Here is a 17,730-nt window from a genome sequence, read left to right as displayed (position 1 = left end):
TTGTTATTGGGACACGGGTGGCGCTGTGGGTTAAACCACAGAGCCTAGGACTTGCCAATCAGAAGGTCGGTGGTTCGAATCCCCACGACGGGGTGAGCTCCCGTTGCTCGGTCCCTGCTCCTGCCAACCTAGCAGTTCGAAAGCACATCAAAGTGCAAGTAGATAAATAGGTACTGCTCCGGCGGGAAGGTAAACAGCGTTTCCGTGCACTGCTCTGGTTTGCCAGAAGAGGCTTAGTCATGCTGGCCACATGACCCGGAAGCTGTATGCTGGCTCCCTTGGCCAATAAAGTGGTACCTTGGGTTAAGTACCTAATTTGTTCCGGAGGTCCATTCTTAACCTGAAACTGTTCTTAACCTGAAGCACCACTTTAGTTAATGGGGTCTCCTGCTGCTGCCGCGCTACCGGAGCACGATTTCTGTTCTCATCCTGAAGCAAACGTCTTAACCTAAAGCACTATTTATGGGTTAGCGCAGTGTTTCCCAACCTTGGGCCTCCAGCTGTTTTGGACTACAACTCCCATCATCCCTAGCTAGCAAGACTAGTGGTCAGGGATGATGGGAATTGTAGTTCAAAAACAGCTGGAGGCCCAAGGTTAGGAAACACTGGGTTAGCGGAGTCTGTAACCTGAAGCCTATGTAACCTGAAGCGTATGTAACCTGAAGTAGCACTGTAAAGCGAGATGAGCGCCACAACCCTAGAGTCGGTCACGACTGGACCTAATGGTCAGGGGTCCCTTTAACTTTTTAAGTTTGTTATTGGTGTGAACTTTTGTGTGGTCTCTAAGGTGCTCCTGGAAGGAATTTTTTAAGTCATATCTTGGGTTAAAGACGCTTCAGGTTGAGCGTTTTCAGGTTGCGTCTCGCGGTGACCCGGAAGTAACCGAACGGGTTACTTCCGGGTTTCACCGCTCACGCATGCGCAGACGTTCAAAATGGCGTCACGTGCATGCGCAGAAGCGGCGAATCACGACCCGCGCATGCGCAGACGTGGTTTGTGTTCTGCTCTGGTTGCGAACGGGGCTCCGGAACGGATCCTGTTCGCAACCAGAGGCACCACTGTATTCTGTTTCCAGTACTGAGGTAGATAGAGCAATGGTCAAACTCAGGAATCCCCAACCTTCAGCCCTCCAGATGTTTTGCACTACAGTTCCCATCATCCCTGAGCACTGGTCCTGTTAGCTAGGGATCCTGGGAGTTGTAGGCCAAAACATCTGGAGGGCCGCCGGTTGGGGACGCCTGGTCTAACTCGATACAAGGAGTTTCTCGTGTCCCGACGAGGGAAGCAAAAGTAACTTCGGAATCCCGAAAATCCTTTTTTTTTTTAAGATGCAGGAATAATGGAGGTGGCCAGATGTCATTAGCAGGCTAGCAGAAGTTGTCAACTGCCCTCTTCGCCCAGACTGACAAGTCAGACGACAGCTCCAAGCTGGATTGGGGCGGGGGGGGGGAGCAGCAGAAGCAAAAGAGAGAGAAAAGGCCCTCCCCCTTTTAGGAGGCCGGGGAGCATGCGCATTAACGCCAGCAAGGAAGGGAGGCCCCTTTCCTCTCTCGCGTCCGCGCCCTTTCCTATTCCGGGACAGGCTTGCGAGCGAGCAAGCGAGGCGGAGGCGGGCTGGGGGGGGGGGCGCTGTTGAGAAAGCGCGCGCCGAAGCGGGCGGGGTTTTGGCAACCCGGGAAACGGAGCAAAGGGAGATCCCACCCCCACCCCCCCCTTAGTCCACCCACCTCTTTCTCCAGTAGGGCTTTTCCCGTCGGGGCGGCTGCTGCAGCTGCGCCCTAACTCACCCGGCACCCCAAAAAGAGCTTTCTGGGGTGTGTGGGGGTGTGTTGCGGGGGGGGGGGAGTGCCAAGTGAGTGGCCCTGGGGGAGGAAGCTGCGGATGACTTTGCAGCCGGCGGAAGGAGCAGCAGCAGCAGCAGCAGCAGCAGCAGCAACTGGAGGAGGCAGCGCCGGCGATTGCGGTTTGAGCAGCGGCTGCAGCAGCGGCGGAGGCGCCGGCGAGCTCGGGAGCCCCGTGGAACGTTGAGGCGCCGGGAAGGAAAACACCCCCCATTGTGACGTCGCGTTCTTCGGAAGTGGAAAGTTTGTCCCAGCGTTCGAAAGGCGCGCCCGCTCGCCTTTGATCTCCTGGGCTCCCTCGCTCGAAAAGAAGGGACCCCCCCCCTTCCTCCCCCCGCGGCCAGAGGAAGCGGCTACTTTTCTTTCCCCCCCTCTCCCGCTGCTTCTTCCAAGGTGAGTGGGGCGGTGATGGGAGGCTTCTCCCTTCATTTTCCCTGGGTGGGTCTGCGCACGTTTTTCTCCCCCCCCCCCATCCGGAGCAACCCCTCCCCTCCCCACTGGGGGCGGCGGCGGCGGCGGTTCCAACACGTGTGCCCCGTAACTCGCGGGCGTGGGTCGGGGGCTCCCTCGGAACCTTTCTTCCCTGACCGATCGTGTGAACGCACTTTTCTCGGTCGACGCTCGCTTGAAGGCGTGGGGGGAGACGGCTCCGGGCTCCTTCAACCGCTCTTTGAATCTTACACCCCCCCCCCAATACCGATTTTGACAGAAACTTGGGGTGGGGTTTTTTACAGCTGATTCGCTTCTTTCGCCCTCTCCACTCAACGTACACGCCTTTCCAGAAGTTGCCCAAAATCCTTGCAAAAAAAGAAAAAGTTTGCAAATCTTTGAAGTTGGGGGCTGCGATGAGCAGGAGGGGCGCGTGGCTTTTTCACGACCCCGGCTGCCTTCCTGTTTGATTTCCGTACAGATTCGTAGAAGCGCCTGCAGGACTCGATTTCGGGGGGGGGGGGGAGAGAGTTAGGGGTGTGGGGTGGGGTCCGATTTGGCAAATCTGGTAGCTTTAACTCGCTTGCAAAGAGAAGCGAGGCGGGTGTGGGTCTCGACTCCCCCCATTCCACCGACGTTGGAAACTTCTCCTGGGTGGGACATCTGGGGTTTGAATTAAAACTGCCGTTTAGACAGGAACAAGCGGAGCGAGCGCTCGGGCGGCTGCGGACGCGTGTTCGCTTTCCGGAAGCGGCGCGCACGCTTGCCTGAAAGAGGTGGGGCGGGGGGGGGGTGACCGGAGCAAGCAAGGGGGGTCTCTTTCTCTTCCAAATCTTTAATGTGGGGAGGGGCTGCCCACCCCCCGTTCTTTCCCTGCTTGGACAGTACTTTGCTAGATTTGAATCGGTGCCACGTTCAGAAGACGCCCTAGAGAGCCGAATCTGGTGTGTTGTGTGAATTGTGGCACTGTCTCCGAACTGGAGGGATTCGGGTGGGGCGGGGGGGCGGGATCTAATTCATCTGGGACTCCCCTGGGGGAGTGGAGAGGGGCTTGGACATCTCTTTCCTTCCAGTTATCTAGGGACCCGTCTCTCCCTCGCCGCCCCGCGCTTTTCCCTTTGTTACAGCTGCTCACTCAAGAGCAAGCGAAAACTTCTTAATGAAGGCAAAAAGACACGTGTGAGTTTTGCGCGCTCGTCTGGATGGTGCCCTATGGCCTCCCCCACTCCGGTCACGTAGAGCTCTTTAACCCAGTTCCTCTGTAGCAATAGCGAGGGAGGGGGAAGGCGTTGAGCCGCGGAGGAAATCTGTGTGAACTCATTTTTGTTTCCATTCAGATCTTTCTCTCTGTGTGTTTCATTCTTTTCCATATCTGTCTGCCAAAAAAAACCGGGGGTGGGGGGTGGGAAGAAAAATCTGCAGCTTCTTGGAGGTTGCCATTTTGAAACGGGGGGAGTTGCCTCGGTTTTCGTTTTTTTAAAAGTCCTGGCGTGATTTTGAAATGCTTCGCAGAGCCTGATTTCCATTTCGTTTTGTTACTTCCAGTATGGAGGAGAGAAACTTTCCTCTGCGTCTGTGTCTAAAACTTTTGTCACCTGTTCCTCAACTTGGCTGAGAATTATTTTTCTGCCATGCCTCTTTTTGTGTGTGTCTTCCTTCTCCCCTGTCCCAAAGTATTTCGAATTTTTGGAGATTTTTTGGGGGTGGGGTGGGGAGAACGACAGACACCTGAAAAAGTAGCCTGGCAATAAAATCAAGTCTCCGTCAACGTAGAAAGTCCTTAACGCTCATGATTGCAAACTGGGTGAGTGGGGTAGCCTTGCAGAAACCCACCCACTCGCAATTAATAACTTTTTCGGCTGCTGGGCCCTAGCAAGGAATCGAAATAAAAACCCCAGGTTTGAAATGAGTGTGGGGAGCACATGCGTCTAGGAGTCTCTGTAAACTTGAGAGTGACCTTCATACCTGTCCTGTGATGTTTTCTTCCATTGAAGTGGCTTTTTCGTGTGGGAGAAGTTGGGAATCAAAATGGAAGGTCACACTCTTGAAATTAGGGACGCACACAAACACAACCAGATCACGGATTGGGAGCCTAGGCAGGCTCACCGGAATGAGCCCTTGTGACCCCACTGCTAATCCCGTTGGGAAGTTTGTGGTGGAAGAATCCCACCCCCCTCACTGAGATCTAGTGTGGTGTTGAGGCGGGTTTTAGGCTGGGGAAATCCTTTTTTCGGATCCTTGCTCAGCCCCAAAGCACACTGGAAGGCCTTTTGCCTACCTTGCAGGGTGTTGTGAGAATAATAATAATAATTTATTATTTGTACCCCGCCCGTCTGGCTGGGTCTCCTCAGCCACTCTGGGCAGCTTCCAACAAAGATTAAAAATACATTAAAATGTCACACATTAAAAGCTTCCCTGAACAGGGCTGCCTTCAGATGTCTTCTAAATGTCAGGTAGTTGTTTATCTCTTTGACTTCTGATGGGAGGGTGTTCCACAGGGCGGGTGCCACCACCGAGAAGGCCCTCTGCCTGGTTCCCTGTAGCTTTGCTTCTCGCAGTGACGGAACTGCCAGAAGGCCCTCGGCGCTGGACCTCAGTGTCCAGAATATAAGGCAGTGGTAGGCAACCTGCGGCCCAATCGCCTTCTCAATCCGGCCCATGGACAGTCTGGGAATCAGCATGATTTTACATTAGTAGAATGTGTCCTTTTATTTAAAATGCACCTCTGGGTTATTTGTTGGGCTTGCCTGGTGTTTTGACATGAGTAGAATGTGTGCTTTTATTTAAAATGCATCTCTGTGTTATTTGTGGGGCGCAGGAATTCGTTCATTATTCCCCCCCCCCCAAAAAAAAATAGTCTGGCCCACCACATGGTCTGAGGGACGGTGGACCAGTCCCCTGCTGAAAAACTTTGCTGACCCCTGATATAAGGGGATAGATCACCCGCTGGTTAAAAAAAAGTGGGGTGTTCTTAGTTTCCCATACTTCCCTGTTAGGGGATTAGGATAGGACTTTTCCAGGAGTCCTTGCTTGTTCTGGGTTGGAGAGAAAAAGGTAGGGAGTTATTGCCTGGTTTCTGTGCTGCTTTGAGGAGGGTCAGGGTTCAAGTGCCACCCCTGCCGCAGAATCCTTACATGACCTCACACAGCTTGCTGGCCACAGTCCGGAGCAAAGGACGTGTATCGACGTTCTGCTGGAATGAACAGGACTCTGAACCTCCTGTGGGCTTCCCCCGCTGCCTCCCAGTCTCACTTCCCCTCTCTGTGAAATGGGTTTTAAAAAGCACTAGTTTTATTATTACTATCTGCATTTTGGCCCCAAAGTTAGGTTAAGCTGAGAGGCAGTGGTGGTGACTGGCCCCAGGTCAGCCGGTGAGCTTCGTGTGGCCCAGTGGGGATTTGAACTCGGGTCTTGCAGGGCCTAATCTGGTGCATTTAACCACTGGCTCTCAGGGTGATTTGTGAAGGCAAATTCAGTACTGTACCTGAGCCCATGTCAAATTAAGGGCATAGGAAAGAGAGACCTGTGTGTGTTTACTCCTTCTGCCCTAAACTGCTGGGACGCAATCTGCCCCCACATTGGCCAGCTAGATGTTTATGGGATGCTCACAAGCAGGGCACAGGAGCAGTAGAATTGGAGAGTGGGAAGGGCTCCCCAAAGGTCATCTATTCCAACCCCCTGTAATGCTTATTTTGCCCCATGTGGGGCTCGGACTCACAGCCCAGCCCAGAGTCTCATGCTCTAGCCGTCTCTTGGTGTCCGCAATCCATAGGCAGCGTCCCTCTGATCCTGGAAGCAAAATATAGCCACCAGGGATAGCTCAGTTGGTAGAACCGAGAGACCCTTGATCTCAGGGTCAAGGGTTCGAGACCCGTGTTGGGCAAAAGATTCCTGCATTGCAGGGGTTTGGACTGGATGATCCTTAGGTGTCCCTCACAAATTCCAGAATTCTGTGACCTTTCCTCCAGGGAGCTCGAGTACATGGTCCTCCCCAATATTACTCTCACAACAACCCTGTGAGGTAGGTTAGGTTGCGAGGCAGCTCCTGGCCCAAGGTCACCCAGTGAGAATCGTGGTCGGGCGAGGACTAGACCCCTGCTCTCTCCCAGGGCCTGGTCTGACACTCTAACCACTACACCACACTGTCTGCCTGCCGTTATCTGGACGCCCACAAATCCCCCCCACCCATGCGCTACTACAACTACTATTTTCGAGGCCTCAGATGTATGGGGAGAAGGATCTTAAAACCGAATGCCAGATTTGGCATTCTGGAAATCTTGATGTTAAAAAAAAGCCCCGCAAGGTTCTGGACCTTATGACTGTGACTGTCAGGTCAGATTGAAAGTGGGGGGGGGGGGGAAATCCTTTCAGATAGGCAGAAGTGAGATTGGTAGGACTTTTCAGTGGGGGGGGTGTAATAGTAGTGGGGGCTTCTGTGCCTCCCCTTGAATAAAACAAGTAGAACTAGCCATTCAAATCATGCAACGCTGCAAATTTGAGGAACGCTGTTGCAATAATGCTGATAACGACAACAGCAGCGAAAATAATTTTATTATTCTTACCCTGCCCTTCTGACCTGACCGCCGGCCTGTTTCACATTGCCATAGCGCTGGCAGCGACAGATGGAGCGTTTTGAGGCTGGAAATCCCCCCCCCCAAATCTGGGGGGCTCCCTGTGCATGTCGGTTGGCCACTTCTAGGAATGGTAGAAGCGAGACCGTTAAATGTCAGACCGTGAGAAGCAGTGGAGGAGAAGGCAGGCAGGGGGTGAAGGTGCAGGAAAGGGAAGTGGTTTGAAAAACGGGGAGGGAGAAGCTGTTGCAAAGTAAGAAGGAGCCCGAGAGAAATAGGGTGAAAAGGCAGGAATTAAATCGGGAGAGCCAGAGTCGCTAGGGCAGGAGTAGAATCACAGTATCCTAGACTTGGAAGGGACCCCGGGGGTCATCCAGTCCGACCCCCTGCAACGCTAAAGCATCAATAGTATAGCATCTAGATCAAGGGAAGTAATAGTGCCACTGTATTCTGCTCTGGTCAGACCTCACCTGGAGTACTGTGTCCAGTTCTGGGCACCACAGTTCAAGAAGGACACTGACAAACTGGAACGTGTCCAGAGGAGGGCAACCAAAATGGTCCAAGGCCTGGAAACGATGCCTTATGAGGAACGGCTAAGGGAGCTGGGCATGTTTAGCCGGGAGAAGAGGAGGTTAAGGGGTGATATGAAAGCCATGTTCAAATATATAAAAGGATGTCACATAGAGGAGGGAGAAAGGTTGTTTTCTGCTGCTCCAGAGAAGCGGACACGGAGCAATGGTTCCAAACTACAAGAAAGAAGATTCCACCTAAACATTAGGAAGAACTTCCTGACAGTAAGAGCTGTTCGACAGTGGAATTTGCTGCCAAGGAGGGTGGTGGAGTCTCCTTCTTTGGAGGTCTTTAAGCAGAGGCTTGACAACATATGTCAGGAGTGCTCTGATGGTGTTTCCTGCTTGGCAGGGGGTTGGACTCAATGGCCCTTGTGGTCTCTTCCAACTCTATGATTCTATGATCCATGACAGATGGCCATCCGATCAGCGGTTCTCAACCTGTGGGCCCCCAGATGTTGTTGGACTACAACTCCCGTCATCCCTGAGCTCTGGCCTTGCTAGCTAGGGGTGATGGGAGTTGTAGTTCAACAACATCTAGGGACCCACAGGTTGAGAAAGGCTGGTTGTCGTTCCGGACTATAAATCCCATCAGTCCCTGCCAGCGTGGCCGGGGATGATGGGAATTGTAGTCCCGCAAGAGGATGCTTCCCTGCATGTTGCCTCCCCTGCGCTAGAGTGACGCGCAGCCCACATTTTCAGAGGCGGAAATGGAAGTTGTCATTAACCCCGGATCTCTGTGGGTGTAGGGTGACTATGCCCCATCCCTTTGGGTAAATAAGTAAATAAATCTACTCTTTATGCAGGAAGTTAGTGGGAAACCAAGTCAACTTCAAGCCCCAGAGAATGGTGCGAGTCTAGTCTTTCTGCCTCTAGGGCCACTACGTAGTCCTCACTTCCTCTTCCTGTTCAGAAGCTGCTGTTTGGTTGGTGGAACCGTGGTGCCATTGTTGAGAATCGAGTCCTCGCATGTGACTAGTCCTCAGTGCAATGGCTGTCCTGTGTGCATTCACCTCTTTCTAGCGAATCAGTTGCCCCAAAAGAAGTCACCCGTATTTTTCGCTCTATAAGACGCACCAGACCACAAGACGCACCTAGTTTTTGGAGGAGGAAAACAAGAAAAAAAAATATTCTGAATCTCAGAAGCCAGAACAGCAAGAGGGATCGCTGCGCAGTGAAAGCAGCAATCCCTCTTGCTGTTCTGGCTTCTGGGATAGCTGCGCAGCCTGCATTCGCTCCATAAGACGCACACACATTCCCCCTTACTTTTTAGGAGGGGAAAAGTGAGTCTTATAGAGCAAAAAATACTGTAGTTGTGTGCGGGGGGGGGGGGAGGAAGGAACCAACTCTTCCTATCCTGGTCACCCACCAGAGATTCTGAGCTCGCCACAGGCGACCAAGCGAACAACTGTTTTATATAAGCTTTGCCTGGTATCGGTTGCCACCTTGAGTGTCATTGGGTACAAATAGCCAGAGGACATGGTGATGGGACCAGCCAAAGGAGAAAAGGGGGAATGATTCTGGAGGAACGTGGCTGGAGTAGGCAGCAGATGGGGCATGTAAGGGTGAATATGATGAAATAAAATGTAAGCCAGAGCACCCTATTTATTTATTGCATATTCCTGCACTGCAGGGGGTTGGACTGGATGACCCTCAGGGTCCCTTCCAACTCGACAATTCTATTATTGATCTCGCACCATTTTTTCCAAGGAGCGTAAGGTGGCATGAATGGTTTTCCCTCACCACCTCGTTTCATCTCCACGACAACCTGTGTGGTAGGTTAGTCTGAGAGGCAGTGGCCGGCCCCAGGTCACCCCGTGAGCTCCATAGCCGAACGAGGATTCGAACCCTGTTCCCCCGCGTCCCAGCCCAGCACTCTGACTGCTACACCGCGCTGGCTGGCAGCCTTTCCTTGGGGTGCCCAGGTCTTAAGTTGCCCTGGGGAAGGTTGGGGGAACACAGATCAGAGAATCATAGGATGGGACCCCAAGGGTCATCTAGTGCAGTGTTTCTCAACCTTGGGCCTCCAGCTGTTTTTGGACTACAATTCCCATCATCCCTTGCCACTGGTCTTGCTAGTCAGGGATGATGGGAGTTGTAATTCAAAAACAGCTGGAGGCCCAAGGTTGGGAAACACTGGTCTAGTCCAACCCCCTGCATTGCGATGCAGGAATCTCAGCTAAAGTATCCATGACGGATGACCAACGAACATCTGCTTAAAAACCTCAAAGAAGGAGAGTTCGTCACCTCCCGAGGGAGAGCGTTCCTCTCCCAAACAGCTCCTATCGTCAGAAAGGGTCTTTTATCCCCTTGTTTAGTTGTTTAGTCATGTCCGACTCTTCGTGACCCCCTGGACCAGAGCACGCCAGGCACTCCTGTCTTCCCCTGCCTCCCGCAGTTTGGGCAAACTCATGCTGGTAGCTTCGAGAACACTGTCCAACCATCTCGTCCTCTGTCGTCCCCTTCTCCTTGTGCCCTCCATCATTCCCAACATCAGGGTCTTTTCCAGGGAGTCTTCTCTTCTCATGAGGTGGCCAAAGTATTGGAGCCTCAGCTTCAGGATCTGTCCTTCTAGTGAGCACTCAGGGCTGATTTCCTTCAGAATGGAGAGGTCTGATCTTCTTGCAGTCCATGGGACTCTTGAGAGTCTCCTCCAGCACCATAATACAAAAGCATCCATTCTTCGGTGATCACCCTTGAATTTTGTGGGAGATGTCATTGAAAGGCTTGTCCCCCCCAGTATCTGGCTCACAACCAGTACGTCTGCAGCCATGCATCTCCCTAGCCCCTGCCTCCCCCAAACAGCCGCCCATTGTGGAGCTTTCCCAATCCAGCCCTGATAAAACTCAGGTATACTATATAAGCTAGGACGTGGGTGGCGCAGTGGGTCAAACCACAGAGCCTAGGGCTTGCCGATCAGAAGGCCGGCGGTTTGAATCCCTGTGATGGGGTGAGCTCCCGTTGCTCGGTCCCTGCTCCTGCCAACCTAGCAGTTCGAAAGCACGTCAAAGTGCAAGTAGATAAATAGGTACCACTCCGGCGGGAAGGTAAACGGCATTTCCATGCGCTGCTCTGGTTTGCCAGAAGCGGCTTAGTCATGCTGGCCACATGACCCGGAAGCTGTACGCTGGCTCCCTCAGCCAGTAAAGCAAGATGAGCACCGCAACCCCAGAGTCGGCCACGACTGGACCTAATGGTCAGGGGTCCCTTTACCTTTTATACTATATAAGGCGGGTGCCGAATGGCACCTTGGATCTAGGTTGCGGTTGCCGCAACGGAATGTCTGTTCGCCATTGGGTTGGACCAGATGACTCTTGGGGGGTCCCTTCCCACTCTACAGTTCTATAATCTCAGCTATGTGGCTTGACTGTCGCTTGATCTTACAACAACTCACTGGTCCAGTATTCAAGAGGGAGAAACACACGTTGGAAATGGCATTAACTATTGAATAAGGCAGAGCTTTTCAAATCTGGTGCCCAGAAATCTCCACGCGGTTGCCATCGGACCTGCGCCAGTAGCAAAATGTGCCTGGCCAATTTCAAACAGCTGCAGTCAAACGTTTTGGCTCCCGAACGCCACAAACCCAGAAGTGAGCGTTCTGGTTTGCAAACATTTTTGGGAGCCCAAAGATCTTCCGCAGCTTCTGATTGGTTGCAGGAGCTTCCCGCAGCCAATCGGAAGCCGGGCCTTGGTTTCCGAACATTTTGGAAGTCGAGTGGACTTTATGAATGGATTCCGTTCGACTTCCGAGGTACCACTGTAAATTCTTGGGTTAAGTACTTAATTTGTTCTGGAGGTCCGTTCTTAACCTGAAACTGTTCTTAACCTGAGGTACCACTTTAGCTAATGGGGCCTCCTGCTGCCACCGCCACACGATTTCTGTTCTCATCCTGAAGCAAAGTTCTTAACCCGAGGTACTATTTTTGAGTTAGCGGAGTCTGTAACCTGAAGCATATGTAACCTGAAGCATATGTAACCTGAGGTACCACTCCTGCTGCCACTGCGCCGCCGCAGCATGATTTCTGTTCTCATCCTGAAGCAAAGTTCTTAACCTGAGGTACTATATCTGGGTTAGTGGAGTCTGTAATCTGAAGCATCTGTAACCTAAAGTGTCTGTAACCCGAGGTGCCACTGTAAAGGTAAAGGGACCCCTGACCATTAGGTACAGTTGTAGCTGACTCTGGGGTTGCGGTGCTCATCTCGCTTTAGTGGCCGAGGCATCTGGCATACAGCTTCTGGGTCATGTGGCCAGCATGACTAAGCCACTTCTAGCGAACCAGAGCAGCGCATGGAAACTCTGCTTACCTTCCCGCTGGAGCGGTACCTATTTATCTACTTGCACTTTGACGTGCTTTCGAACTGCTAGGTTGGCAGGAGCAGGGACCGAGCAACGGGAGCTCACCCCGTCGCAGGGATTCGAACTGCCAACCTTCTGATCGGCAAGTCCTAGGCTCTGTGGTTTAACCCACAGCGCCACCCGCGTCCCTAAAGCAAAGTTCTTAACCTGAGGTACTATTTCTGGGTTAGTGGAGTCTGTAACCTGAAGCATCTGTAACCTGAAGCGTCTGTAACCCGAGGTACCACAGTACTCTGTTCTGTATTGCATGGGGCCAATTGTAACCTGAAGTAGAGATCATTGAGGGCCTTGTTAATTTTGATATTCTCCTGTTTCCTCCTTCTCTTCAGCCTTGTATGGACTGTGGTGCTTGCCCGCAGCCATGGGGAAGATGCTATCAAAGATATTTGGCAACAAGGAGATGAGGATCCTCATGCTGGGCTTAGATGCCGCCGGCAAGACCACCATCCTCTACAAGCTAAAGTTGGGCCAGCCGGTGACCACCATCCCCACGGTGGGCTTCAACGTGGAGACGGTGACCTACAAGAACGTCAAGTTCAATGTCTGGGACGTCGGGGGGCAGGACAAGATCCGCCCTCTGTGGAGACACTATTACACCGGCACCCAGGGGCTGATTTTCGTGGTGGACTGCGCCGACCGCGACCGGATCGACGAAGGCCGTCAGGAGCTCCACCGCATCATCAACGACCGGGAAATGCGAGACGCCATCATCCTCGTCTTTGCCAACAAACAGGACCTCCCCGACGCCATGAAGCCGCACGAGATCCAGGAGAAACTGGGCCTCACGCGCATTAGGGACAGAAATTGGTACGTCCAGCCGTCCTGCGCGACGTCGGGGGAAGGACTTTACGAAGGTTTAATGTGGCTTACTTCCAACTACAAATCATAATTCTAGGGCTATATATCTATATATATATATATATATATAATTTACGCGCGCACACAGAAAAAGAATCTCTAACCAATGAATCCTAGAACATATATATATTCTCTTTTCCTCCTCCCCCCGTTCCTCCTCAACAAAAAATTTGAAACCGATTCTTCGCTCTAGCAGAAGCGGAGAGTTTTCTCGGCAAATCGCTTTGCTGTGGCAGAAGCGGAGAGTTTTCTCGGCAAAGGGACGTGGCAGCAAGTCTGTCCACAAGAGATTTTTCTCTTACTCTCTTTCGCCTCCTTCTCTGTCCTGGGAGATGGCAGCGTTGGATATATTCTGATGGGAGCAAAGGGGTGGGGGGTGGGGAGACTTTTAGCACCAACCCTATATACGAAAGCTATGTCTGCTAGGTTTCCACCCCTTTAATCTTTCTCTGCCCCCCCCCAACTCCTGTGGTTCTCCACCCTGTGGTGTCCTCAGCTTGAAAGCTTAGCTGCCTAGTGGGCAGAGCTTGGCGAGGTTGCCCATGCCATAATGGCAGTGTATTTGGGTAGGTGGGCACTTGCTGAGAGCGAAGGATGGATTCTGGTCTCCTTGCTTCGCGTTCCTGCCTTCCGCAAGCCTTGGGTTCAAGGACCGCAAGTGGACCGACTGCCCTTGCCCGTTTTTGCAGGGTGGGTAGGTGGGCACGGGAGAGAGACACTCCCCCACCCCGAGACGAGGCGTGTTCAAGTACTGGTGCCATCCTGTGCTGCCGATGGAGGTTCACATTCCAGAATGCCTCGCTTGCTGCAGGCTGCGCCCTGTCTTTCCTTTGCTGGGAACACCCGTCTCTCTTTCCCTGCCACTCCCCTCTCTCTCTTGACCTGCTCAACCTGCCGGGGTTGCCTGCTTGGTGCAGGCAAGGATGTGCGAGGCCAACGCCCGGCCGGACCAGTTCCCCCACCGCAAGGTGGGTGGAATTGAAGGAACCATTAATCAGAGCTGGGGCTGGCTCCCTCTCGCCGGAGCCTAGATCTTCCTGACGGAGGCGGCTGGAGCTTCCCTCCACTTTTCCAGCAAGGGACAGGTGGATTTTTTTTTGGGGGGGGGGGTTACAACTCTGGACAGCTTCCTGGGCTTTCTACTTGACTTTGGGTTGGGGAGTTCCTGGCTTCCAACCTGGCCAGATTTCTACCTGGACTGAATCCATCTGGGTCTGTTTTGCTCCTCTGCCCTGTTCCGATGCCATCTTTCTGCAAAACTTGTTTCCCCAAACGGGGAATCGCCTACGCCACCCCCTTCTCTCTTTTCCCGTCTCTGGGCCACAGCCTTGGCTAAAGATTTGCCTTGCCAAGATACCCATCCTAGAGAAAAGACCCTTGGACCCAGTATTTGCCAACCTGGTGCCCTCCAGCTCTTTTGAACCACCACTCCAAACAGCCCCTGCATTTGGGGGGTGCCAGGTACGCAAGGCTGATTTAACTCAGCTTCAGCGGTGGTTGAGACCGTCTTCCAACTTGGGAACTACGTGTTCATTATCGGGGTGTGTTTGTGTGTGTGTGTTCGATGTGAGAAACGTGCTCCACCGGTTGTTTTCTAGGTGGGTGTGAATTCTCCTTGCTTTCTAATCTTACCGACAAAGTTGGTGAACTTTTTGGTCCATAGCAGCTTAAACTAAGCGCAGGATCCGAGGCACAGAACAAATAAGAGTCTTCTTTTCAGGGACCATGAATCACTTTGCCCTGATTTCACACTTCTGCTGTAACTCGAGATCTATTTCCTCTTATTTCCCACCCCCACCCCCTTTTGCATTTGAGGCCGATTCTTAAGAAGCAGTGACCAATTTGGGGCGGAATCTGTCTTTGTCATCCCTTGATTCACCCTGGGCAGGGAGGACTCGCAAATGACCCCGCCCTTCCAAATTGCTAGCTTTTGAACTTGAAATGGATTCATCCTCTGTCCCCACCCCACCCACCCAGCAAAATGGGTCTACTCAGGTAGTGGGGCATTTCCACCTTCCTGCCCAGGATCGCAAATTTAACTTTGCAAACTTCTTGCTTGGATTCCTTGTTGGGTGAGAAACCTCCCGTTCCTTTGACACAAGATCCGGTTAGTTTTTCCCGATTTCCTTTCGCCCCCTGAACTAACAGGTGAGGACCGTGTGTGTATGTCGCAGGGGCAAATTCTCGGTGTGAATGGTTTTTTGGCATTGTAGCGGGGAAAAAGCTTTCTTCTCTCGTCCCCCATGAAAAAGAGGCAGCCGTTGCACGGCCACATGGCTCAGGCCTTGATTTTCCTGGTACCCCTTGTTTCGATGCGCACAGGGGTCTCCCAACTGCTAGCTTCATCTTACGGTAGATTTTTATTTTTGTTTTGTGCACGGGGGGGGGGGCGGATCGGGAGCCTGTTCCTCTGTGCTTTGGGGAGAATGGAAATGGCTCATTCTCTGGAAAACACCGAGTCGTGGCGGTGGAATTGCACGGAAGGTACCAAACGATCTGGGTGGGGTCCTTCCACCCCACTCCCCTCCCTGGGACCTATCGGGCCTCGTGCTCCTGCTGTCCCCACAGAGAAGTCTTGCCCACTGTCCTTTGTGCCATGTTCCCACACCGCAGCCTGCTGTGCTTGGGCGTGATCTTTTTTGAGCAAGCGTGACTCATAACTCCCACAAGGAGTGTTCGTTCTCTTCTCTCCCCCCCTCTTTTCAGTAGGGGGGAGGGAGCGGTTCTGCACAGCTCAGCGAGCTCTTAACGCACATCTGCAGCAAACTCTTCGTCCCTCCTTGCCAGCCTTAGAGGGGCAACCACATCTCGCCTGCCTGACCCCCCTCCCGAATTGAACCTGCGGCGGCGAAGGGATCTGTGCCTCTTCCTCCCCCCCCCAAATACCCCCTTGCACCCAGGACCAAGACTGGTGTGGGACTTGAATGCAGAACTCTGTGCCTGAATTTCATGCTGGCAATATTTTGTGCAAATGCACCTCTCATCCCCTACCCTACAGAACGGAAGTTTCGACGCTGATTTTTTGTGCCTGTTCAAACCCTTGATTTTTGCTCAGATCCCTGAATAGTGGGGATTATTTTATTTTTTTGGGAAGGAGGGGTGTGACCAGGTGTGCCCCCCCTCCAGCTACTGATGGCAATCTTTCTTTTCTCCCCCAAATAAGCTGCATTTAACCACGGTTAGAAACGGCACTTGAAAAGTACGCTTTGAAAGTATTTCGCGGGGTGGGAAGTTTTAACTCTTTAACATTCCTGCACTGTATGTTCCCCCTCCTCGCTTCCAAAATCACCCGATCGAACCATGCACTTCTCTTCCCGCCCCCAATCTTGCTGACATTCCAACAGATCTGCTTTGCTGGGGGGGGGGGCAGGATCCGCCAGCCAGATTCCCGGGTGATCGCGTCGGAACGAGACAGAATTTAAAAGTCAGGTGACAGCCATCTGGTTAGGAGTTCTGAGATAATCCAATTCCGCTGGCACGAAACGTGTGTGACCGCGGACGTCATTGGGAATTTGTGTGATGGGAATTCAGGCTTGGGGTGGGAATAAAACCTCTGGCCTCTTTCTCTCCCAGATATCTTCTGCCTCCCTTTCATTTCTTCCAAGTAAAATGTTGCTTTGGGCTGTTTCCCCCAAGTTTTTTTGGGGGGAGTGGGGAGCAGCTGTGTGCTTTACCTTGCAAATAAATAGTTGGAAAGACGTCATTGTTTGGTCCCCCCCCACCTTATGATGAAAAATAACCCACCTTAAACAAAGCTTTTCCAGCCCAACACCTGGCTGGATAGGGTGAATGTGGCAGCCAGTTCTCTGCGGATTCTAGGGCACAGATGGCTGCAAATTTAAGCTGGAAGGCAGTGTTTAATTTGGATAGACCAGGCCTTAATTTGCTGGCGAAGATCTGAGATCTTAGCCACTAGGATACGTGTATTAATGCACTTCTGTTATCCTGACTTAGAAAGTTCTGTGTGATAGAAGAAGGCACTTAATTTCCCACCCCTTTGTTCAGTCACTGCCTCCCTAGTTTTTGTGTTTGTGGGGGTCCTTTTGCCTGTGTTGTCACATTAAAATAATTCCCAGATCACGCACAACGGAGGCACGGAGGTGCTCTATTTCTTGTGGGTGGGAGGGAACGATGCGTGTGAATATATCTGGGAGGGTTTCTGCGATGTCAATAAGGGCTTCTCAGTTCCTGAAAGACGAACAAGGTACTTTTTGTAAACAAATCTGCAGCTGTCTTAACTGGAATACATTGGGTTTGTCTTCGGGGTTTTCTTGGTTTGCTCCTCTTCCCCCCCACCCCCACCCCCCGAAAAAATCATGTTTTCTTTCTTCCCCCTGACTAGCAAAATGAGGGGAGTGTTTATCAGATGCTGATCTGCATATGCAAATGTACTGTACATTTAACGCTGGAATTTCTTTTGGAATCTTTTCTTTCAGGTTGGGGGATATTCAGACGTGTCTTGTGGTTATGGGTTCCCGGGGTGGGGGAACACCCTAATCTTTACAAACAAGGGCTCACTTCAGTGAACTGTTTTTTAAAAAATAAAAAATTAAAAATAAATGATTTTTCTTTCTAGCCTTCATGAAAATTGTGTGATTTTTCCTTATTTAAAACAAAAAAACGAGAGAGAGAAAGAAATTACAACTTCATTGAGGTTCGTCTTATCAGCCTTACAGATACGCCCTCAAGTCTTATGCTGGCTCATTTGCCTACAAGTGTCTGTGATAAAAGGTAAAAGGACCCCTGACTGTTAGGTCCAGTCGCAGACGACTCTGGGGTTGCGGCGCTCATCTCGCTTTATTGGCCGAGGGAGCCGGCGTACAGCTTCCGGGTCATGTGGCAAGCATGACTAAGCCGCTTCTGGCGAACCAGAGCAGTGCACGGAAAAGCCGTTTACCTTCCCGCCGGAGCGGTGCCTATTTATCTACTTGCACTTTGACGTGCTTTTGAACTGCTAGGTTGGCAGGAGCTGGGACCGAGCAACGGGAGCTCACCCCATCGCGGGGATTTGAACCGCCGACCTTCTGATCGGCAAGTCCTAGGCTCTGTGGTTTAGACCACAGCACCACCCGTGTCCAGATTAAGACTTGCGGGGGCACACTTGC

General features: G+C 52.1%; 1 pseudogene across 1 annotated transcript; it reads left to right on the top strand.

Moving 5' to 3' along the window:
- Positions 1-1,732: 1,732 nt before the first annotated feature.
- LOC307221352 (ADP-ribosylation factor 6 pseudogene) lies at positions 1,733-17,213 on the top strand (annotated as a pseudogene). The gene is made up of 2 exons (XR_013844036.1): positions 1,733-2,234; positions 12,097-17,213. The product of XR_013844036.1 is annotated as an ADP-ribosylation factor 6 pseudogene (transcript).
- The last annotated feature ends 517 nt before the right edge of the window (positions 17,214-17,730 follow it).

This window comes from Podarcis cretensis, assembly GCF_951804945.1.
Source record: "Podarcis cretensis genome assembly, chromosome: 8".
Classification (NCBI taxonomy): domain Eukaryota; kingdom Metazoa; phylum Chordata; class Lepidosauria; order Squamata; family Lacertidae; genus Podarcis; species Podarcis cretensis.
Note: the sequence above shows the minus strand (reverse complement) of the source record. Positions and strands in the feature narration are given on the sequence as shown.